Raw genomic sequence first — 25,097 nt, 5'->3', positions numbered from 1 at the left:
AATAATATTGGTTTTCGCTCTGAGGAATTTACTGAAATTTTAGTTATCTGACACACTGCAATGCATATATATTTCCATTAAGTCGTAGCGGTTTGTGTAAGTTTGCAAGCTCCTTCATCCCACCTTATGGCAAATCAATTGCTAAAGATGTCGCATGATACGAGACAAAATGTGTGGTAAAATATTTACCAGTTGTATAATAAGTGATTGTAGTTGTAAGTTGTACAGTAAAATGTTTTTTGTTGTAAGAGTGTGTCGTCGTTATTAAGCACTCCTATTTGCTTGTTGCTGTTGTTGATTTCAGCTGTTGATATTTGTTTCAGTAGCACGTTCGTAAATTTGTTTTAGCAGTTATAACGCCATAAGGGAAATTTAACTGCATTCATATGACTTAATTAAATGAAAATCTCTGGAAATCTTAAAAAAAACATTTATAGACAGAACACAATTACTGTGTTTACCCAGCTGATCGCGTATATTTTATAGACACATAAACTGTCGGAGACTGCATCACCCTGTATGGTATTGGCTCAGATTTGTTTCATTAGATATGCGGCAATATCGTTTATATATTTATTGTGAAGCAAGTTATTTCTAAATAATCTGTGTGGTTAGCAAATTGGGTGGCCTTCTTTTAGGTCAACAGCCAATTAATTAAACGACCACAAATTCATGTATAATATTTCTGGACTATGTTTTTATTTTGGTGGCCAAAAATGTCTAAATTAAAATATCTTGACATGGGAGTAGTCGTCGTGGTAACGTGGGTAATGTAATATGCAAAATGTATGCGGCTTGCCTTATGTAAGGTCAAAAGTATAGAGCTTTCATTGAAAATAGTAAACGAATAATATTTGCATTCATGCAAATTGGAAATAAAGAAATTTTGTAAATAAAATATTTTAATTTTTTACTCGTATCCAGCTTAAAATATTCATAGTGCATTTAAAAAATATGAATGTGTACGATTTTCCCCAATCGTGATTTAGTGGAAATGCAAATTAAATTATTTTTACCACACGACAAAAATATGATTGACATTAATAAGCACACACTTTAGTCCAATATATATTGGATATATGAGTACATAACGACTTAACGTTGTCAAAGTGATTTTCAATGCCCCTCATATGTATTTAGTGATTCGACAATGAAGAACAGCAAACACGAAGTATATACTACATATCTACCTTTATAGGTAAATACATATGTGTCTCGAAATGTGACAGCTCTATGCCACGGTAGAGGCTTTATCATATTATATCACAGGTTCGGTGCGCGCTTTTGTTTCTGGCATGAAAATTAATCAGCTCGTTGGCGCGGCAGTAACTTCCAATAATGTCTATATATTTCAACTTATATTTGCAGGCCGATACATTGATAGCTTAATTGATAATAAGCTGACTGTAGTGAAGCTTCAGTTACAGAATGTGAAATTAAGCAGTGGTAATGGTTGCAAAGCAACGGATAAACGTCTGCGAATGAATGGTGTGCAACAAAGAAATGCAGAGAAGAGTGGGTGGCCGGGCAATGAGTTAAAATGGTTATTTGGAGGCTCTTTTACATCGCAATTACTTAACTCAGTAAATTAAGCTTAAGCTCATTACGTCTTGCTGTGGAAATTACAGGCCATGCTGACACATCAAAAGAATACATAGTCTGCAATTCTCTTTTTTTTGAAATTTCAGAAAGATAGCTTTATTATCAAATGTTGAGCGATAAAGCCAAAATCATTAAGAAGTATATGAAAATATTTCAAATCATTTAAATGTAAATTGAATTAAGAATTTGGTTTTTCAGCAAAAATACCTGTTCTTACCAAATGTTACAAGCATAAAAATTATGAAATTTTTAATTGTAACCTTTGATGAAGAGTAGTTCCAGCGAATGCTTAATAATTTCTTTATGCGAAGAACACGTTTCGTTTGGTGGGGAAAAGGTGTTTGCAATTATGAAAGTACATAGGTTTTTTTTATCATATCGTTCAGCCTGTCTAATATGATTATTTCATAAGACTTCCAGAGGAAATTTTCAACCAGACAAAAGCTACGAAGGGCTTTTGAACATTTCTTAGTTTATAGGTGTTATGAATTTTGCCATATTTTACTAGAGCTAAGTTTTTGTTTTACAAATTTCGAGAGAACAAAAGTAATTGCGGCATAAATCAAACGGATTGGTGTATTTGTTATATTTAATAATAAATATTTAGATATTGCATAAACGCTTTTGCATTTAGTACCTGTAGCTTTAATAGTGGTTGCGAAACTGAAATTGCGGTATCGAGAACGTGCACTAGTTTGGCAAACTGTGTGTAACACAAGGCAAACATATCAAATTGAAACTTGAGCAGAGGCAATGCTGGAAAACATAAATACATACACACATACGCGTTGTTGTTGCCTTTCAGCAACCAAAGTTTGTCGATTGATTTGGATATTGGCAAACGCATTGCCCGCAAAACTTACCTATTCAGACTTACATATCGAACAAATTCAGGTGGCAGCAAACTGTATTCTGTTAGCAAAGAGAATGGCTGCAGTGCCATAATAAATGTCATTGAAATATTTACTCAATGCTTGTCGATTTTAGGAGAAACTTGGAGATGGATTTTGCCAGTTTAACATGCTGAGTTATTACACTGCTGCTGGAATTGTCAGCAATGTGGTGTGAAGAAACAATGAAATTTAGTAAATATATAATATATATACAAACAGTTTCGTTCGAAAATTTATGCGTCTGCTACAGCTGACGCAAAACAGCACCCCAGAAAGGAGTGTCATAGGTGGACCGTTGTCCTCCTAAGGATGGCTTCTTACCGTTCTCGAACTCTTCGTTTAATTAAAACAGTTTATTTAAATATTAATATAAAAGTTAACTTTAATTAGATAGACAAAAATAATAGTTTACAAAAGACAACTGAACTTCTTCAAAAGCGTCGTGGCGAGATATGTATTGTCTAGAACTTTTTAGTACCAGTATTCTCGCTTCACTTCACGCAGGGCAGTATTTTTGGTATTCAGCAACCCTGCTTTCAGAGTAGCTTTCGTGTGGCGTGACAGGAGTGCTACATTTCTATGGCTGTTTCGTCATTGGTTGATGAATGTTGAATGTCAAACTACTAGTTAAAGTAAGAACTGCAAAAGTTATTCCATCAACGATTTCATAATTTCTAAATTTCTACTTTAACTTCTCGTCTGCATTCTAATCGAGCACACTCTATCTAGCAATCACAGCTTAAAGGTGATATTAGTTTCTAAGATTTCATAGTGACTAGTAGTATTAAAATGTCATTACTCTTTGTTCAAAACTTTGATTTTGATTCAAATGAATCATATTTTCAAAAAAATTACAAATTGCGTATCTACGATAAAACTACTTCTTAATATCCGCATACTGTGTAGGGTTTATATTTCGTATATGAATATATTAAATGCAGAAGTGGTAAGAAGTGTCATATTTGAGGAAACGTAGTAGCTCGCAGTAATTGCTAAAACTACTCGCATGCTTGTATGTGGCAACTCACATAAAAGTTTGTAAACTTTTGGTGAAAAACCTTCAAACCATTAAATACGTGCATGCTTATATGCATACCGAATGCGCGCACATATGTTTATATGCAGGTTGGCTTCTGGTTGGCATGCACATTTTAGCACGTTGCTCTCTCCTCAAACGCTTGGAGCATTTCAAGATAATTAAAAGCTTTGCATTTTAATTAGAAATTTTAATATTCCCCACAACTACTTGAAACTATACATTTTCGATTTAATTCAATTAGATTTCATGTACGTAAAAATTTTATGTGCAAAATTATTATTGTTATTTTTCTCAAACTTATTCGGTGAGTTACAAAACTGATTTTTGTTTCTCGAAGCATATATTTGTAGTTTGTATTTAAAAATATTTACATTAGATGTTTCTGGAGAAAAATCTTAATTAAATTTTGTTACGGAAATAAAATATTTGTTAAACTTATTAGCCTTAAATATTGTATTATAGAAATATGTGTTTATTTAAAACAATTGTAGTTGATCAAAGGAAATTGAATCCAATTATTGAACTTAAAAATTTATGAAAGTTATTTGAAAATCAAAATAAATAAATTGTTGATTAAAATATCTTGAATTTCGTTTTTCGTTAAGTTAATTAAGACATTATTTTTTCAAATAGGCACTTTTAAGTGTATTAGAAAAATGTATTTATATCTATATTCGATTTTGCTAATTTTTTTTAAGAAATTATATTGAATAATTTAAAAATGGATATTTTTTTTAAGGAATGAGAGTATAGTACGAAGTGTAATTTGTCAAACATATTAAGTGCTTAAGCACTGACGAAAATCTGCAGAATTCTGGTTCAAATCCTCATATAAAATATACAATTACAAGCTGTAAAACAAAGTAGCAAGAACTACACATGGGAATTACTGGAAAAGCAATATGATAGTTAGAATCTAAAGTCAGTCGCTCACACTTGTAAATAATTATACAGGAGTTAATTGCATAGCAACCAGCGGAAAGTAGCAAACGTGCACTGTGAAATCAAAAACGCACAGGTGTGCACAACACTTGAAATCTGTTTGCATATTTATGCGACTTTTTTTAGTGCAACATTAAATTTCCTTTAAACTGCACAACAACGTCAGCTTGAAATATATACATACACGTTTGAATCATATATTTGATAGCGAAAAATGACAAAAACTGAATTATGAAATCTTGGTATGTTGTGGAAAACACATCACACACGTTGTGTCAAGCGCTGGACCCCTGAAATCCCCCTTTCTTTCCCACGTAACTGCTAATTTCAGCATTGCTATTGTCCGTTGACATCAATATATCGCTAATAATATTTAGAAATGATTATAAATAAAAATAGCAAAGTGGAAACGGTTGCCATGAAATGTGATATGTTGAGAGACGGAGATACAAAAACCAACAACTTCCGCCAGGAAGAAAATTAATTCTTCTTATGCAAAACAAACCCTGAGAAGTTGTATACCAGAAGTTGATACCACTGATAATTGCCTACACTCTTCCAGGATTTGTGTGCGAGAGTGAACACATAGAAACTCATCTTGATTTCGTCTCTTTTGTTGGATTTTTTCTAGTTTTATATATACCTGCTGAGTAGGTATGTAGATCGAATGATATCCTCGCAATCCTCCACACCATTTTACCTTCCTCTCTATGTTAGTGTCCACAAAAGAAAAAAACACGTTGATTTATTGCTTTTTCGTGGTCTAAATAATGTTTGCTTTAGGGCTGATTAACTCTTTTTTGACTTCGCATTTATGTCCGTGCACTTGAGATGGTTGCCTTTGCAAATAGCTATCGTTTTTGCTCAAAGAATATTTTGCAATGTCAAGTCTTTTAAATTGTTTTTTTTTTTTAAGTGGAGGAAAAAAATGCAAAGCGTTAGTGACCTTAAATTTAACGAAGTGCTAACTTTAAATTTTTTTTTTAATTTTTTTCTTTTAATTAAATACATAAATTTTCGCCTTCCCTATCTCTCAGTTTTAACTAGAATTTCTTATCTTTAAAAATACGTTCTCTTGATTCGTTTATTTTTTTTTTTTTTTCATGAAAAACTTTCTCCTTCACACACCAGCATGCAATAAGAAAAAAAGAAAAGAGAAGGCACAGGAAAAAGAAAGACACTACAATAGCAAAGCACTAGCGAGTAGAAGCACTAGATACCTCGACGTGACAGCTGCGATAATAGTGGTAGAAATGCCATGAAGCGAATTATATACGAAAGTATAAAAAAAATAAACCAAAGCGTTGGTTCGCAATGAAAACTGCAACGTTTGATTGCACAATAAATACGTAGTCAAAGCGTTAATGCTGCAACGGTAAAAAATAGAGTTGATTATTACGGTTCACACATATGTACATAACACATTGTAAAATAGACAATCCCGCGTATCACGTTCTAACACCGATAGTGACGCAAGGGTAGAGCTATAGTAATAGAAGTCGTAATGTCAAGTTTTCATTTTCTAGTTTATTTCGATGGTGGGACTTTTGATTAGGGCAATCGCTAAGGCAATGGCCATGGCGCGCATACAACTCTAACTGTACTCGGATAAACCTATGCATTGGTTTGTTCGCATTTGATGCTCCTTTTGCACTCATTCACTAGTTCCACTGTAAGACTCTAATACTACGTGCCTGTAACTACTTTAAGCCTTCGAGTAGTTGTGCGGCCACTTAGCGATTCAGCTGTACATTTAGTATGCGCATTTATTGCAAGATCTGTGCTGGTTAGTATATACAATGTGAATAGGTACATGCTTACAAAAGGTTGCCATTGTACATATATCGTAATTGACAAAGAATATGCTCAAATGCAAGTTGTGTATTCCAATAAAATCAAAACAAAAATATTTTATCTGAATGTTATCGTTTATTTTTTACTAACTATTATTTGTGGTAGTGTTGGCGTTATTTACTAGAGCATAATATGTAGATATTTGAGGTTTCATTTAATTTGAAAATTTTAATGCGCGAAATTCAACAACCAAAATGATAGCAACGAACCGAATGTGGGCAAACATAATGCAAACACAAAAGTCAAACCAAACATCATAGCGTGCAAAATTCGCACAGTTAAAAATGTTCATATATGGATTTTCATTTGTTAGTGTTTGCCGCGTAAATAGTGTTTGTGAAACAAGTATACAAATTTGTTTAACTTACCAAAATGCTGCAATTAGCAATGAAATGCCGGTATTTTACTATTTCGTTACATTTTCATTACGTGCATCGGCGGAGCTAACATACTAGCGGTAGTTTTGTCTCTGCGACTATCGTTCTGTTTGCAGTTCTCGCTATCGCTGCTTTGGCGCGCATTATTCGCATCCTGTGCGGCATAAAAGCAGCCGATTTAGTTTTTCGTGTTGCACGAAATTTTATCAGGATTATTTCACTGATTACGTTTTACGTTGGATCGTTTTCAATGTGCCGAAAAGTTGCCACACTTTCGAGCGCCTATTTTGTAATATTTAACTCTTTTAAAATATTTTACGCGTTAGTAGTAGTTATTATTGTGATGAGGCCACATAAATGGAATATTAAAAAAAAATGATAACATACTCATTTTAGCGGCTTTGATACGACGACATAGAATAGATACATGTAGATATCGTTATTATTCTCTGTCCCACACAAAAACTTATTGTAGATGTAGTAATAAAGCTTGCCTGTTTTGGTGAGTTTTTGCGCTAAACCGCAATAAGCAATAAAGAAATATTTTGTTGCCACCACGAAACAGTTATAAACTCATATATAGAAACAAAATAAACATAGATTAATATTGTAGATTTATATATATGCGTAACAGTATATTTGTGGCTTAGCGACTGAGTTGCATGCATGCATTCGTTTTAGTGGAACCACGTTTTCATAAATATATTTAGTAGGCTTGATCCGCTTTCAGCTTCCGCCTTTCGCTGTCATGAATTTCGAACTATTTTATAAAGTAATTTATACTATATTTTCTTCCACATAAGCTTAGGTAAGAGAGTGGGTGCCTAATAACAATGCTTGAAATATATGGAGCACGAAAGTGGTTGGCTGTTAAGGATAATTATTAGTTGTCATATGTGATGAAATACTATACGTCAATAAAAGATGTAAGGGAAATGTTGTATAATTGTTGATGAGGAAAATACAAAGGGTCAAAATTATTTAGTTGGTCATATGTTTAAAATTATCATTAAGCCGTTGACATACTTTACAAGAGTCTAATACCCGTACAGGGCGTATGATTAATATTCACAGTCACTTTCGTAGAGTGGAAACTTAAGCTGCCAATATGTAGCTGTACATTAACAATTAATGCATGACCAAATGTTTGGCATTAGTTTCCTCATTACACAAAATGGTTTCCTCGTGATTAAATGTTTAAAAACTGCTACAAAGAAAGAAAGTTGGATAACTCCAACTCCCACGCCTAACACGCTCGCGTCACTTACGTTCACTTCTACTGCAGCATATTCGTATATGTTAAAATAATAATCATAGTACAACATTTGAATAATTTCTCGTTTTTACATGAATTATTAATAACCGCTTCCATACAAAATAAACAAAATATTTCAGAATTTCAACATTTGTTTATATGTATTATAAGTCTATCAGAAGAGTTTTACAAGAATATTAAATTTTGTATTCCCAATTTTTAAACTGAATTTGATTTACCCTATAACATAAACTTCAATCTAAAGTATGCGAACTGAATCCTATTAAAAATTTCTTATTTTGTATTTAGTCATGTGCAGAATATGACAAAAAAATTCGTAACATATTTTTTGTTAATGAAAACTTATTGAAGACCAGAATAAAAATTCCGTAAACTATTTGTTTGGGCACAAAAATGTTTTCGCAATGAACTTGCGTTTAAGTTACTTATCGATGCTTATACATGTAGATATAATATATGCTACCGGGCTAATAAATAAATAAAATAGTGCTAATAGTTGCTTCCTGAAAGTAATCTGATGCTGATGTCGTTGTTGTTGCTAAAACTTGGGCAGTTTTCATAGTATGAGCTCAAAGTCATTGTTGTCAAGAAAACATTGTTTATATAGACCAATATATATTGTAGTAGACATACCCAAATGCATGCTGAGCGAATATTTGGCAGTTGCTGTAAATTAATTTTAAAAGCTAATATTGAACATTGCTAATATCTGCCTGCTGTGGGAATTATTATCGATATGTTTATTATACTCTGAGCAATATGTTGCGGTCTATATTTGTAAGTCACACTTTTAATGAAACAGCTTTTAAAGATATGTAAAAAAATATCTTAATTTTTTCTAAACTAAATTAATTTTGGAGAAATATACTGAGAGGAGAGCTTTAAGTTGAATTATTCGTATTCGTTTTGCTTACTTTCGCTAGCTTTCCCATCTCACTATCCACTCCTTTCTCTCCTATAGATGAAATTCTTCCCTTGAATTTTACATCTTTTTTTTAACCTTCAAGAAGTCGCGCGTAGTTCCATGGTGAATAAAGTATTATAATTTTTGTGTATATAATCCCAGATATTTGGTAGTTCTAGTAGCTTGAGGTTAGTTCATTTCCGATCGAATGCACTATTTCCGTCTCTGTTTAACGCTTGTCGACTGTTTATAGCGAGCATTTACTTCAGTTGCCTCTCGTCGTCGAAAAGACTACGCGCGCCTGACGTCTTTTAGTTTACGCGCGACTCTCTGTGCACATTTCCTGGTATATTAAAGTGTTGCAGTTATTGGTAAAAATGGCTAAAACAAGAATAAGTGAAAGTGAAATAATGAAATTTCTCCTAGAGGAAGATGATGAAACTTTAAGTGATGAAGGATCAGAAGTCTCTGACCACTTATCTGATGTGGAATGTAATGAGGAATCAGAAATATCTCAATGTAGACCAGATGTGGAATCTGATGAAGAAATGGAACATTCAAACGAATAAAGTAACTCGGAAGAGGAAAACATTCCTTTGGCTGATAGAGCTGCATATTTCATGGCACGTGATAATGTTACAAAATGGAAAAAATCAAATAGTGGTAGAGTCAGGTATCCACCCCATAATATCCTGCCTCAAGAGGCTGGTGTACTTGGAAAAGGCATGGGCGTAACAACATCTATAAAAGCATGGGATTTGTTCATATGCTATAAAATTATAACGACAGTAGTAAAATATACTAACAAATTTATACAGAAAAAAGAAAGCGCATACTCCAGAGTTTGAGATTGTAAAACTACCGATTCTGTTGAGATTCGGGCCCTGTTCGGATTATTGTATATTGCTGGAACCTTACGAATGTCTCATGGAAACTTGGAGGATGTGTATAGTGATGCTACTGGTCGAGACCATACGGTATTTATTTGAAATGAGTGTTTTGTGACCGATGAATCTGATGAATCTGACTATTGAACTATTCTAACTTATACCTAAGATATTAATGTATTTAAATTCTTTTCAATGTATTCTATGAATTTTTATGTTTTCCCCAAATTTTGAAAAAAAAAAAAAAATTGTTTGGTTTTGTGTTAAGGTTAATGAATTTACTTTGCATTCAATGAATTATATTACTTTTTATGTTTTTCCCTCATTTAAAATGACAAAATAATACTTTTCTTGTAAAATATTATTTTATGATTACATAATAACTAAAACTAATAAAAAAAAAATGAATTCCACAACTTAATCCACTTTAAATCTCGCATTTTCAATCTCGTAGTCGAAAAGACCATGCGCGATCGCTTTTGTTACAAAAGATGGCGCGCCCGCTTGAAGGTTAAACACTGCGATATTAATTTAACTGTCTCTTCTGTCCGAATTCCAATACTATCTACCTTACTTTCTTTTTATTTTAAATCTTTAAACATGCAAACGAGTATTACAGTAAACAACACTAACATATTAAGAAAGGGAATTAAGCAAACGAGTTGATTTAAATTAGAAAAGTTTGTTGGACAATGCTTGACATTGCGCTGTAGGAAAGTGTTCATTTGCAAATAAACTTTGAACAATTCAACGGACATGCAAAATTATAGCACTTAGTTGGTATAACTTGTTTGCTCATTTATGTCCAATTCTTGAAATTAACTAGACAAATTTGCTTCTAGGTAATTATTCCAATTAATTATAGTCTCACTTCACACTTGTTTGCTCTACAAAGCATGAAGTTAAGTGGTCTCGCCTAGTTTTATTCATGTTGTATAATATTTTGTATATGCCTCGCTCGGTCTGCATGTCGTAATAGTCAATGTGGAACATAAAATTATCATTTGAAGATGAAGCTTTGCTATAACTATACTCTTTCTTTTTTCAAAATTTTAAAGTTTCTTTAATAAAAGAATGTTATTAGTGAAAATATTGCCCATCTGAAGCTATACCATTTTCCCATCTTTCCGGCAATTTGTGAATTCCATCCCAAGAGAATGTGCCATCCCATACAGTGAGGGTGTTCTGCATTGACCGGAATGAATAGTAGTCGAGGGCTATGTCTCAGCTATTAGGCGAGTAAGGAAGAACTTTACAACCTCTGTTTTCTAAATAATTTTTAAATTTCGGGCTTTTTCCGCAATTGCTTTATGCCTTATGAATGGTATTCACCTACATTTATTAAGCTCATAATACAGCACGCACTTCTGATGCCACCATATACAGAGCATAAATGATGTGTAACGTGTGTGGAACTGCTATTAGGTTAGGCTAAACAAGAACTCAAACATATGTCATTTGCTATACCAAATTTGTACCGAACCAAAGGATTAGGTAAGTGATTGTTAAGGCAGTAGTCTGCTTTAGAAGCCGAAAAGCGTTTTCTTAGCAAATTTTTTTTTTTTTTTGAAAGGGAAGGAAATGATAGCGGTTAACGGAATTTTAAGACGAAAGTGTATATAGTATAGTTAAGGCTTAAAAACAATATTTATTATTGAAAAATATAGAATTATTTTCAAAGTTGTAAGTATTTTTCTGGAGCGCCTGGAGTCAGCGTGATGGAGGTCGTGCAATGCATCTGAAACAGTCGAACCAAATTTTTTTTTTAATTTTTATAAGTTTCTTTTCTTTATGAACTAAAAAAATACCGAAGAAGTTAAAAAATCCTAATTTTTTCGAAGTTTGAAAAAAAAAATTGACTTTAAGTTGCAAAACAGTAGTTTAAATAATACTTTTGTCCAACTTTTTTAGTTCAAATAGAAGATAATTTAATACTGAAGCTAGATCACTTTGGTTTTTTTCGATCGGGCATATGTATATTCTTTCTGCTATCGCCGGTACCGCTTTTTAACATTTGTGGAAATGAAAACTCGAGAAAAAGCGCTTTAAAGGTCTGCCTGAGCATTCGTAATCTGCTCGACGCTCGGACGCTAAAACTGCTCTAGCTTCGAAAATTGGAATTTTAAAGACATATTCTTGAATAGTTTTGGAAGAGATTTAAAACAAAACAAAGAAATCGATTTTTTTTTTTAACCTGTAAAGCAGACTACTGCCTTAATTTTGTTTCACTCAAACAAAATGCATTACATTTAAGTTCAAACACTTGTCTTCGGCCAGTATACAAACTTGTCTTCGGACAAAAGATCCATCCTACATAGTGTCGAACTGCCTATGCCAAAGCCTTCAAATCGATGGAAAAATCAAGATTCGGGCCTCGGAGAGGTAAAATTTAAAGAGCAAGTGTTTGTCCACAAATACTTCAATTGATAAAGGACCAAATACAATTTATGATCAGAAAAAACATGGCAGCAATTTTTTTGTGAGAATTCCAGATATGTAAGAGACATAATTTTTCATCGATTTATATGTCAATAAGGAACAGAGCGCATAATTATACAAATGCTTAGGCATATAAGTTCGCGTTGCATATAAGACAGCGCAAGTGGCAGCAAATCGTATTAATCTCTTCCTTAATAGTTTGGACATCTGACCTCACACCTTTATAATATTTATTGCCCAAATCAGATGAGCCAGAAAACTAAAAAACATCATAGAAAGGCAAAATTGCCTGCATACAAATCAAAGGTATGCAAACATAATAAAAATCACAATAATAACATGAACGGGCATACAAGCTTGAACAGCTACCATGTGTACTCATGAAATGATCGGTTCTTAGTTGTGCAAAAGTGTGTTGATAATTGTATACCTTTATGTTTAATAGTTTGCCGGTCACATGCGCATTTTCTTTTTTGCCAACTGTATCACACATATTTTGATGTAGAGCCCTATCTGGCGGATAAGCCAGTGGCACCAAAACCAACAGATCAGAGAGCTAGACCACCAACGGCCAGGCTCAGCGGAAGAACGGTCGACCACAACGTACGGTGTAAGCCACATCGAAATGCAGTTGGCATTGCGCAGATACAGCTGTTACTGGTCTTCTATTGTTATCGTCTATTGGTACCTACATAGGTATACCTTTTGGAAATTAAAATCTATACACTATCACACTTTACTTCAACATTCATACTACATGGTGCCTCGTAGCGTGCTGTCTCCTGTCACCCTCTCCTGGCCTCCCATTTTAGGCCGTTGAGTGTTTAGCATTTCGCCGCGGCTTTTCAGATTAGTTGAAGCGCTGCGAGACCATGTAAGTGATACGGAAGCTCTGCAACACCGCTGTATGAATGAAAGTGAGTATTTGCTGATCGCAATTATAAATTAAGCGGAAATAAAACAAATATCAATTAATAGTAACATTGTCATTCCCTATATAACTCATGGAAAAACCAGTATAAAGCTAAAAGCAAATGGATAGGCTCTTAACTGCTATTACAGTCATGGCTTTTGCCAATAAAGCCATGCTATTAATCAAAATTTATTATGCGGCAACTAGCCAACAACTGCATTCAATTGTAAAGCACTCAACTGCTTTGAATACTCGCAGCCGTGCTTTACACGTCATCAAATTCAATCCGCAACGACATAATTTCTAAGGGCTCACACAATTGTCTCGTTTTGTTTGTAAAAAATTTTATATGAACTTTTTGTACGAATTTACGACAAATTAATGCGCTTCGACCTACTGCCTTACACATCCGGTCGCCGTAATAGCCACAGATACGTTATTTTTTAGACGCAACTCAATAGTATGGCCGACATATTTGAGCGAGTTTAAATTGCCCGACTACCGGTTTGGCACCACCACACCCATACATGTGCAGATATACAAACAATTACAATGTGGGCACTTGGCTGTGTGCCAAGTTGTGAATCGTTTTTTCTCTTCTTCTTTTTCATTTGCCAGTTTGCCAAGGTGTAATTAATACCGACAGCAATCATATGTGAGTAGTTGTGTGCAGGAGAAATATGTATAAATTAAAAAATGTGTGGGCAGCTCAGTGCTAAATTGACTTAATTTTGAATTTAATAACTTTCTGTGAAGTTTGCGTGACATATTTCCAAAGGAATAATGTTCAGTTTTTCGATGGTAACTACTTTGTAGAAAATAGCATTTTTTAGCATAAAATAGCATAAAATTATATATGTATGCCATAACTCCCGAATTTGCGACTCTGAAAGTATTTATTGATTTAGTATCAGCAACTTTTGGTATATCGCAAGTAAGGAAAGGCTAAGTTCGGGTGCAACCGAACATTTTATACTCTCGCAATTTATTGAAGAAATTTAACCAATATATATATGCGGAATAAAGCTCACCGTATTTTTAAAAAACCTATAATTAGGTATATGGGAGCTAGGAGAAGATACTTTTGAAAAACCTACAATGAAAATCCCAATTTTAATAATTTTTGGAACAGAGACACACTATTAGAAGAAAACAATTTCCTCTGAGTTAAATTGAGATATCTGAGAGATTTACCCATATTTTCGGTTAAAATTTATCCTTAGGCGCTGAGTTCAACATGTTCGATATCTGGGGCCTTGGAAAGTTATGCTCCGTTTTCGACAATTTTTTCACAAGTGAAGTCAGAGATAATATGCACTAATTGTGTAAAGATTTATTCCGTTATATTCATTGGTTCCTTATGTTTACATTATAAAGTGAAGGAATAAGATGGATTTCAAAATTGAGTTATAAGGAAAGTAGTAGTGGTTGCGAACCAATTTCGCCCATTTTTTGTCCGTGTTATCAGGGTGTCACGAAAATATTATATACCGAATTTCATTCGAATCGCTCGAGTTGTTCCTGAGATATGGTTTTTGACCCATAAGTGGGCGATGCCACGCCCATTTTCCATTTTGTAAAAAAATCTGTGTACAACTCCCTTCTGCTATTTCTTCTGCAAAATTTAGTGTTTCTAACGTTTTTCGTTAGTTGGTTAACCCACTTTTAGTAATTTTTAACCCAACCTTTGTATGGGAGGTGGGCGTGATTATTATTCGATTTCAACTATTTTCATGGTGTATGGTGAAGTATGTAAGAGAACCGACTGCAGAAAGTTTGGTTTATATAGCTTTATTAGTTTACGAGTTAAATACAAATAACCGATTTTTGGGCGGGGCCACGCCCACTTCCCCAAAAGGATTACATCCAAATATGCCCCCTCCTAGTGCGATCCTTTATTCCAAATTTTACTTTTATATCTTCATTTATGGCTTAGTTATGACACTTTATGTGTTTTTGGTTTTCGCCATTTTGTGGGCGTGGCAATGGTCCGATTCTGCCCATTTTCGAACTTGATCTTCTTATGGTGCCAATGAATATTTGTGCCAAGTTTCGTCAAAATATCTTAATTTTTACTCAAGTTACAGCTTGCACAGACGGACAGACGGACGGAGGACAGACATCCGGATTTCAAATCTACTCGTCACCCTGATCACTTTGGTATATATGACTCTATATCTAACTCTTTTAGTTTTAGGAGTTACAAACAACCGTTATGTGAACAAAACTATAATTCTCTCTTAGCAACTTTTGTTGCGAGAGTATAAAAATTAGGAAAAAACAAGTGAGGAAGGGCTAAGTTCAGGTGTAACCGAACATTTTATACTCTCGCAATTTATTTATTTAATTTTATTAATATAACACACAATTTGACTCGCATATATATGGTATAAAATCCATTGAGAGTTTTAAACCTCTAATATTAGGTATATGGGAGCTAGGGGAAGTTATGATCTGATTTCAACATCATTCGATGCTCTGTCGTCCTCATATTCGATATATGGGGCACTGAATACTTATGGTGCGATTTTGGCGATTTTTAGAAGGGCGATGCCACACTATAATTGTGAGCAAAGCTCTGTTCCGATATCTTCACTAGTGATTACTTTATATCATGTAAAGTAAACGATTCAGATCGTCTTCAAAGTTCTTGTATATAGGAAATAGGCGTGGTTGTGAACCGATTTGGCCTTTTTTCACAACATATTGTCACAACATACGAATGAAGTCGGGGAGCCGCTCAAGATTGGATTTCTTAATACAAATCTAAATTTCAAATATATGTATGTATACGCTCTATCTAAATGTATTCTGGCTTACTTTTCTATACTGCTGAGACCGGAATTCGGTCTGTGTAATTTTCAAAGTCCCGCCTCGAATTACTTGCATGCAAATGCATTTCCATTGTTCCCTCTTTCCCCCCTTGTGGTATACTCGATGTTGGCAGTCACGGTTGTAACTGCCATCATCTGCTGCTGAGTTTGTAGTTTAGTTTGTCTGTGGCATATTTTTAATGCAAATCATATGTAAAAGTAAAAAAATATCAACTTCGCACATTGGCATTGGTATGTTTCAATGGATATATTTAGCTTATGCCTCTCACAGTTGCTAGTAACAAATCAGTGGTTTCACACACAATTGGCAAATGTGCATTTCACCATCTGAATGCTCAGATAAAGACAGAGAGACAGCCAACAGCTGGGGTGTTGTATTAAGCAAAATAAACAAAGCAAATGTTCCACTTGCAGATGCCACGGGTTCTAAATGCACGAACAAAACAAAAGCATTACGCGTATTTGCTTATGCTTTTAGCATAATTGTTGATCATGAGTTGTATTGTATTTAAGTATAGAATATTGCACGAATATTGTATATTATATATAGCAGTATGGTAGCAAATCATTGCATACCCTAAGGCGTTCAAACGCACTCGAAGTTTACATTCAAATGTATTCATTCGATCCAAAGTATTTTAAAGTCGATTTCAGGTAACGGTAAATTTTAAATTAAATAACCACTGAACAAATAACCAACACAACGTATTAATATATAATATTTATATGCAATAAAAACTTCTCAGAAAACTTTAAATATACTTTCTTTAAACTGAATTTCCTGTTCGTTGTTCGCAGAGTAAACTTTGACATATCATGGCGCATTGCATAGCTTATGCAGTTGCTTGACCTTTTCTCCTCCCAGGGGATCAGGCACGGCCAACGCATTGCAATTTTTATCAGCGTTGCGCCAACATGTCGAGAGTCATAGTTGCGCAGAAACTTAAAGCAATTGATATTTTCGCTGTAGAAAGCTGACCAAAGTGGTTAGTATGTATATACATACACATATGTGACTTTACTTTTCAATTGCCTACTCAGTCCAAATTAGCACCTGTTGGCAAGAGTGATTCTGCGCTGGATTTCGAGGCTGACATTGTTAATGTTGTTGATACTGGTTCCCAGGTATACGAAATTATCTACGACTTCGAAGTTATGACTGTCAACAGTGACATGGAACAAGACGCGAATGCGCCGACTGTTTGGAGATATTTCTTGTCCTCATTCACCTCCAGACCCATTCGCTTCGCCTCCTTATCCATGCGGGAAAAAGCAGAACAAACGGCGCGGTTGTTGCTTCCGATGATATCAATATCATCGGCGTACGCCAGGAGCTGCACACTCTTATAGAAGATTGCACCTTCTCTATTTAGCTCTGCAGTTCGTATAATTTTTCCCAGCATCAAGTTTAAGAAGTTACACGATAGTGAGTCACCTAGTCTTTCACACAGTTCGCTCGATAGAACCTTATAGGCGATATTAAGGAGGCTTATCCCACGGTAATTGGCACTGATTGTGGAATCTCCCTTTTTATGGATTGGGCAGAGCACACTGAAATTCCAATTGTCAGGCATGCATTCTTCCGACCATATTCTGCAAAGAAGCTGATGCATGCACCTTATCAGTACTTCGCCGCCGTATTTGAATAGCTCGGCCGGTAATCTATCGGCCCCCGCCGCTTTGTTGTTCGTTAGGCGGGTAATTGCTATTCGAATTTCTTCATGGTCGGCTAATGGAATATCTATTCCATCGTCATCGATTGGCGAATCGGGTTCGCCATCTCCTGGTGTTGTACTTTCACTGCCATTCAGCAGGTCGGAGAAGTGTTCCCTCCATAATTCCAGTATGCCCTGGACATCGGTTACCAGATTACCATCTTGGTCTCTACATAAGGATGCTCCGGTCTTGAAACCTTCGTTAAGTCGGTTCATTTTTTCATAAAATTTTCGAGCATCACCTCTGTCTGCCAGCTTCTCAAGCTCTTCGTACTCACGCATTTCGGCCTCTTTCTTTTTTTGTCTGCAAATGCGTCACGCTTCCCTCTTCAGCTCTCGGTATCTATCCCATCCCGCACGTGTTGTAGTCGTTGCAACGTTGCGGCGTAGGCAGTCTGTTTTCTCTCCCCTGCGAGACGGCAATCCTCTCCGTACCAGCTTGTTTTTAGTCGTTGCCGAAATCCAATTGTTTCGGCTGCAGCGGTACGAAGTGAGTTTAAGATCCACGGTTTCCTTATACCGAGATGCGCAAATAAGCGATATGTTGAAGAACCTCGCTTTTATTCGGATTGTGGCTACACGTTCATCCACCGGGTGAATGCCAGGACTCGGCGACGGAGTCTCTCTCCCACTACAAATCCAACACCAAATTTGCGCTCCTTTATATGGCCGCTGTAGTAGATGTCACAAGGACCCACCTTCGCACTTCTTGCATGGCGGTGATGTCAGCCTTTAGTCGTATGAGGTCATCAACCAGCTGGGCAGAGGCACCTTCCCAATTAAGGGGCCGGACATTCCAGGTGCATGCCCTTATATCATTATCCTTAAAACGTTTGCAGGGGTCGTTATCAAAAGGGGGTGTCTCATCCGAGGCTTTCTTTTTCGATTTTTCATAGGTATTTCGTTTTTATGTGGTGGGTCGCAAACCCTACGCACAACCGCAGAAGCGGGTTCGCCTTCTCACTTTAGCTCGCCTTCAAACGGATGTTTGTTAGCTACCCAGAGAATACTTGGTCTAACACCGGAAGTCGTGAGCTGCTTGAACCATGAGGAGAAGAATCATTTCTGGCCACTCCCAAGTGAATGAAAATCAAAAAGTTTCCTCACTTAAGTGAACTTCTACACATGATCCCATCCTCTTTTGCTTACGAATATATTTATTATGCATTAACATTGTCGCAGTCAACGATTGTGTCGCTAACTTGGCTTTTCATGTGTGAATGAAGTCATTCAGCAACAAGCAAACCACCACGTAAAGAATATCTGCGGAAAATAGAAACATTTCATGGAGTAAAAGAGGAACCCTTTATGAACTTGAACAAAATGTCATGAATGTCACATGTACGCCAACAACTTTCAATTACAGGTTTGTTGTTGGAAATCACAAAACTAATAAAAGTTATACAAAATATACATATATATATATATATATATATCTGAGAAGATAGTTACATATTGAGTCAACTTGTATTATAACTCCATTTAAAAGTAATAATTGCATTACAATCACGTTACGTATACGCCATGTTGGGCATCGACACTATTTCTGGCAAGTACACAATGAAAAGGGTAATAAGCAAGCGGGTAACGAAAATATGTGAAATGCAAAACACGAAGTTTTGTGTTCTGTCTTTATTTTGTTTGCCATTTAGACAAAAAGTTACAAATGATACTTACATGTATGAGTAGATGGGCTAACTTGTAAGACACACTCAGTGATGGTACGCACAAAATGTTTATGGCTTTCATACTTGCATTGATTTTTAGTACTATCAACACTTACCAGCAATGCTTAATTGCAAGATCATTTCGAAACCACGTCTAAAAATCTTCCCCTGATTTTATATATTATACATTATTATTTTAGGAGAAATTTTGAACCGATTTTATCCATTTTTGGCACAGATTATAAAGAAAACATCTCCTTTGAATTTTTTGAATAACCAAAGTCACTAAAAGTCCCATGATCTGTCTTAAAAAGTTATAGCCTCTCTTTCTGGTCTACTTCTAGCTCAACAAATTATTTTCAAAATTTGCTTAATGTGTCACTACAGTAAGTTCAGTTTATACACATTATTAATCTTGCTGCTGATGTAGTTGTAATTAGTTAAATTGGCGTACGCATAATACCACTAAAACCACAATTATAGAAACAACTACAATAAGTCAAATACTACTACCCCTACTCCTCTCATTTCTAAAGGTCAGCAACACGTGACGTGTCGTAACAAGTGCCAATTATTGTAGCGCAAATACCACTTACTATAATTAAGTGAAGCCAAAATAGGGGACTGCAGTGGATAACAAACGTCAGCGCGAGCAACAGGAAAGACAGTCAACAGGTCAGTGGTGACACAAGAACTGAAGCATATTGAGCATCAGAATCGTCGTATGTTCGTAAATTGGGCTGAGCAACAACTTGGAAATGATCTGGATATTCCTCGATAAATCATCTTCAGCGATAAGGCCACAGCTTCGCCAATAAGCAAAATATGTGTTATTGGTCAGGCAAATGTACTACATTGCATCCAAATTAAGGTTTGGTGCGGTTTATGGGCTGGCGGCGTCATTGGGCCACACTTCTACCGTGATGTTCAAGACAGGCACATTACTGTGAATGGGAATCGATACCGCATTGGATGATATGGACTTGGAGAATATGTGGTTCCGACTGGACGGAGCCACAATCCACACAGTGAATGTCACAATCGATTTATTGAAAACCAAGTTTGTTGAACGTGTTATGTCACGAAATGGCCCAGCCGGCTCGGTCGTGCGATTTGACGCCGTTAGACTATTTCCTGTGTGGCTACGTTATTTATGCTTGAAAACCGTCGCAAATTAGGATCAGCGTCATCGAATTTACTTTCACGGTTTTTGTTTTATCTAAGAAAAACTTTGTAGCGCTCTTATTGAAAAACCTTTTACATATAATCTGTATTCTTTCTTTAAATGGAATAGCTGTCTCTTGTAAATGACTTCTGCCGTCACCTATCCACTTCATTTTAATTGCGCCCACGATTGTTTTTATAATTTGTGTATTTAATTAATTACAACGTTTCACTTCATAGCGGTTTGGTAAGGTGGCTTTGTTGTTATCAACCAGACCAGAAATGAAAACAATGGCAGGAAAATGAAAATAAAATAGCAGAATAAACAGGAGGACAGCAAATATCATGTACACTAAAGGCGCTCACATGGCAATCATCATTTTTAGCGCCGACATTTGATGTAGCACTCCAGCTTCATGCTACAGTGAAAACTATGTAGATTCAGTTTTTGAAATCGTTTAATGTAACCTTGCGCATTTCCCACGCATTAAAATTCGGACACCACCCGAAAATTGTTCTACTAATATTAAACATTTCGACTACATATGTATCTTTAGGAAAACTTTGGTTACCTATAAGTTTATATATAAGGTTTCGGGTTCGTGTTTAACATTATAGACCACTTAAGAGACTCCAGACTCAAGTCTTGCGATTTCATACAGTAATTCAACTTATAACCTGGAATAACTTGTTTGTAAAATTTTCAAGCGTTTCTAATGTAATTTGAAGTAAAAGATCACCTAAAAGTTTTTCAAATCAGAAAAAAAAATATTTTTGACTTATAATTTTTCAAGAAGGTTAACACATTTATATACTATCGCACTATAGATATATACTAGAGCTCTTGATATTCGACTAATCGACTAACCGAATTAACCGAATAGGGCATTATTCGAATAATAATGTTCGGTTTGCACTATTCGGATAGTCGTCAGTCATCGACTATTCGATTAACCGCTCATTTTCGACTATTCGGTTAACCCTTCGTTGTCGACTATTCGAATAGTGCAAGTTTATTAATTTTCTTATTTTTATTGAAAAAAGTGGAACATTAAAACTAACAAAAAACTCGCTATTTTTTATGACTGTCATACCAAAACTGTTGTTGTTTCACAAGCAAAATTAAAATATGACTGATACAACACTGCGTGGTATGTTTCTTGAGTTCGCTATTCTATACCCCTACCCACTTGCTGCCGAATACTTTCAGTTTTTTGCGGCATATGCCTAGTACTGCAGTAACCGGTTACTTTTTGGAACCGGTTTTTTTTGGGACACACTCGTGGCAGTGTGGACGGTCGGTGGACGGTCTTTGGGGCATTTTGGGGCAAAACTTCGACGAGTGGGTAGTCGGTTTTCTGTGAAGAACCGGTTTTTTTGGGTCGGTCAGTGGTCGGTTTTGCTAGTGCCCTTCTGCCCGAACACTTCTCAACCGATTTTTACCGCACATTGTATATATCTGGAAAATACGGACATATATCTGGAATATCAAAGGCTTTTAGATTGCAAACAATTTTCATTTATTCGAATAGTGACAGTGTAACTAACCGGACATAAAAATGTTTAACATTCAATATATTCGCTTTTATTTAATTTGGTGAGTAACCAAAATATTATTTGTACATGCCTAACCCGGTAACCTCTCTTATAAGCCTAGCAAAGGCGATGTTCTTGGTCTTTTGCCATTGACAGGCTCAATTAATTCAACAGTCTCATCGCAACAGAATAGCTGGGGGTGAAGTAAAATTCAAAGACGGTGAAAAATTTCCGAAAGCCACACGCATGCGTGAAGTAATCTGGGATGACGAATTAGCGTATATAGCCGGAATCCATGCAAGACGTTGTAATGTGCAGCACGATGCTTGCCGTAGTACTGAGAGATTTCCAGGCTCCGGTCAAAATCTTTATATGAATGAAACAGGAAAACCAACGACAGAAACTGATATGATTGTATATGCAACATATTTTTGGAGAGCCGAATCTGAATCAGTGGATAATGGCGTTGCTATGGTAGACGATTTTCCGAAAGGGTGAGTGTAAATAATATGGCTTAAATTAAAATATTGACGAAACGTGAGGGAAAAAACATTAAAAAAAATGGATTAAATTTCAGTTTTTTCGACATATTGGCTATAAGGACACAAAAAACATTGATTTTGGGGTTTACAGTCATCTAAGAACTTAAAGACCGACTTATTCTGAGAAGATTTGCCAAAGAAAGTTTACCAAAAAAGTCAACATTAAAAAAGTTAGAGACCGAAGAAAAATGTGCCTTTCTCTTACTTTTGGGCCACTTTGATGAAAAACTTCAACAACATTTTTTGTATGAAACCATGATTGTAACTCAAAAAAGTAATGATGCAGTTCGATTCGTAAGACCCGAAATAGGGGGAAACCGTCGAATTTGGTCTTGTAATTACTCACGCACCAATGTATTTGGTACTTTTATGTACAAGAAAGGCAATTAATCAGCATGTGAATGTGATTATTATGAGAGTGTTCCAAGTAGTAAATATCCGCATCTTTGTAAAAATACTGGCAAAATTTTTGAAGATGGTAAATAAATTTTCGTAATGGCTATTGACAAATAAATAATATTAACCCTAACGAGTTTAATTAAAGCTATAGAAGCTAGTTTGATATGATGGAGATTTATTTCTTATATTTGCATCCTTAGCAGCTCTTTTCCGGTATAAAATTTTGAGACTCTCTTTTGAGGGCCGGTTCCGCTGCGGCTTCTTCGTATAATTTTACCAACTGTCCGTTGGTACACTTGGATTGCAGGCTCTAATTAGCAGCATAATCTGATCCGGCTGTGATGGTGTAGACGGGATCTAGACTCTTGCCGCTGTATATTTTTGTAAAGACGGACCCATCACTCGTCGTTACAAGCTGCTATTGTGATCTGGTCCTGGTATTAGTAGTCATCTGAGCATGGCAGTGATAGACTTTGATTGCTTTAAAGTACATCTAGCGCCACGTTATTGGAATTATATTATTTATATATAGTTAAAGTTTAAGTAATTTTCAACATAACCTCTGTTTTTTGGGGTGGGATATTAGGCTCTACGGAAAGTGTTAAGTAAAGTGAATGCATACATACATGACAAATCATAGAAACACTTTCAATGCTCTTGATTCTAGAACATCATTATAATTTCTGCAATTCTCGAACGTCATCAAGCTTGAAATGATAGCGCCCACTTATCTATGGCGTTCTGAGCGAAGAAGTATTGTAGTATATGTATGTATTTCTACTTGTTTGCTTTTGTGCCTTAACTGCACTAAACCAGCCATTACTGTCGCTCATTGTGTCAAACTGTGGTACTTGAATATATGAATTAATGGTTGACTACTAGTACGGAAATCAAACGGCCCAGATAAGTAGAGCGACCAATGGCCAGGCACCAACAGGAGAATAATCCAGCGTGGTTTACAATGAAATTGCGGTTAGCTGCAATGTGCTGGCAGATCACTTGCTGGTATATGTTTGCGCAATCTACCACACTCTTGGGAAATTAAAGTATGTACACTATTACACTTTATCTCATCATCAACATGTCACTGTTGCACTTATCTGCTAGTTATACTTCGATCTCTTACTCTTTCATACATCACTTTAGGCCGTCGGTATACAATTTCCTGTGACGTTGTATAAATAAAGTGTTGCAGAGTAGTGACAACGCAAGGACGCGATTGTTCTGTTGAAATCATGGCATTTTCGTAACACTGTATAGTATTCCCTTTAGCGTGAAAGTGATTATTAGTTGGTCGTATGAGATAAGTATTTAGTTTATATCCTTTGGACGCTTAGGAAATTGTATAATAAAAGTGATTTATGCACTCGATAATGTACTATCTTAGTGTATTATAGCCTATTCACACAGGAGTTAATTAATCAATTAACCGGCCTTTGCTCGATTAAAACACTGATTTAGATCAATTTACGATACAAAATAAAAATCTCATGTTTATACATTAACATTTAATTGAATTTTAACCGATTTGGAAATGAAATACAACTCACGACGGTAGGTGTCGCTGCTAAAAATAGCAGCTGATGAAACATACCAGCCTCTTATGAAAAGCAAAAACAAAAACAGCTGACCGATTATCGAGATTCTCAATCACAATTTTAATTGATTTTTCTATCTGAAATCGCTTTAAATAACAGCTAAATTCTATACAGATTCTATTCTGTACTATTAAAAGTATATATCGCGGAGAGAGCGGTGTGAAGGGCAAAAAGGGTAATTAAATCGGATGTGTGAAAATACTATTAACAGCTTGTAAATGGTAAATATATGTGTATACCAAAACATCCATCCATCCAGTTCCATCTCCGTACATAAAATAATGTATTCCAAGATCAATTTTAGAATACAATAAAGTTACTTTTGACACCAGACTCCATTCGTATTTTATAATATTTATTCATTTCATAATCAGCACGAATTTTTATACTCTCGCAACAAATGTTGCTAAAGAGAGTATTATAGTTTTGTTCACATAACGGTTGTTTGTAACACCCAAAACTAAACGAGTTAGATATAGGGTTATATATACCAAAGTGATCAGGGTGAAGAGTGGA

General features: G+C 35.3%; 1 pseudogene; it reads left to right on the top strand.

Annotated features, from left to right (window-relative positions):
* The first annotated feature begins 19,199 nt into the window (after positions 1 to 19,199).
* On the top strand, positions 19,200 to 23,070 carry LOC128920343 (antigen 5 like allergen Cul n 1-like; annotated as a pseudogene).
* The last annotated feature ends 2,027 nt before the right edge of the window (positions 23,071 to 25,097 follow it).

This window comes from Zeugodacus cucurbitae, chromosome 3 (assembly GCF_028554725.1).
Source record: "Zeugodacus cucurbitae isolate PBARC_wt_2022May chromosome 3, idZeuCucr1.2, whole genome shotgun sequence".
NCBI lineage: Eukaryota > Metazoa > Arthropoda > Insecta > Diptera > Tephritidae > Zeugodacus > Zeugodacus cucurbitae.
The sequence above is the reverse complement of the archived record's forward strand: the minus strand, read 5'-3'. Positions and strand labels throughout refer to the sequence as shown.